This window comes from Perna viridis, chromosome 14, assembly GCF_037379345.1.
Source record: "Perna viridis isolate PV_CMFRI_1.1 ecotype Kerala chromosome 14, ASM3737934v1, whole genome shotgun sequence".
NCBI lineage: Eukaryota > Metazoa > Mollusca > Bivalvia > Mytilida > Mytilidae > Perna > Perna viridis.
The window spans coordinates 19,049,439-19,050,937 of NC_142458.1; positions in this window are offsets into that span (position 1 = coordinate 19,049,439).

The window sequence follows — 1,499 nt, forward strand, 5'->3', positions numbered from 1 at the left end:
GAAAAAAGCAAAGTAAATTCTCCTCAGTTTTCTAATTGTGTATCTCACTTTAGTGTAATAGATAACATTGATTTTACAGAAAATACTTGTAATTCATGAAGTCCAAACAAAACAAACTAAAGGGATGTTTAAACTTCCGTCTGTTACTGGAAGTTCCGCATAGAATAATTAAAATCATGTTGCACCGTGAAACATCATTGTTTTCATTATTTATTTTGTTTTGGTAGATAGAAAACACTCACGCACAATAAATATTGTGTATGATTGTCATTTATACATGTGTTGTATCATACTTATAATTTAAAAAGGACTTACTCAAAATCTGGCGAAACCCAGCTGGACTAGTATTTTGATCTTCTTCGTTGATAGGGTATGTATTTCCTTGATACAAGTGTATCTTTTTTGCATATTTCGCGTGAAAATTTTAGCTTAATGCCTGCATTTGAGGGTTGTATTCTAGATTGATACCAACTATTACCCTACCAGTGCTCCTGGTGCATGCCCTCAATTTTTAGTGGAGCCTAAGTTGCTCATTTTCTTTTGTTCCTTCTACGTATTATTTAGGTTATTTCATATTCTTTGTTGTATGTCTGTTTCCCATGTCTGGTCTTTGTCCCTGTATTACATTCTCTTAATTTTCGACAGAATCTGAAAAAGGAACGGAAAAGATGAGAAATATTTCAGATTTGAGCGGGGCGATAATCTTGACAGACTGGTAGTTTTACAGCGGGCTCAACTGATATGAACCGTGCTAAAGTCATGACCAAATCAAAATGCCATTTATTCCTTTTATTGGCAATTTGCGAATTATGAAAGAAAATGATGCTCGTTATCGGATTTTTGCTGAAATTATTACCCCAAAGTATTCAGTAAATGCGGACTATTTTATATCTTGTGGCCACTGACTTGTGATAAGGTCCAGAAAATTAAGCACTTGCTGCGTCTATTGATAGTTCGAGAAGCCATCTAACAGGGGATGGTTCTATGGTTGGCATGTCAAACGATTAATTTGTTGACACCTTTTATGCAATGTTATCATGGATTATTTGAATTCTTCAAAGGTAGAATAAGATATGTTTACAATATTGCAGTTCTCTTGACTATAAAATCATTCATAAGTAGTGAAAAGAAGACCATACTGGCTCGAAGTCTAAAGGATAGTACACTTTGCCAGTTATCTGGTTACTATCCATGTGTGTTCTTGTGTTGTTTGCGAGATATTCTTGTTTGTTTACCGTACGCAACGTTATTTTACGGTAACGTCACAAGCGTCACTTTTCGTTTGTTACGTCGTTGTTAACTAAACGTCGCAGCCACCTGTTACGTTGTTAATTGATTGAACGCTCTAGACAACCATGTAATCTACACGGATAAACAATCTATACCCAAAACACTTACCATGATCATTGTATATTTCTGCTTTTATCTTACTTTAACTGAAGTGTTCTTCAATCAAATACAAAGACGGAATAAAGAAACAGAAACTGAATTTAGCCAGT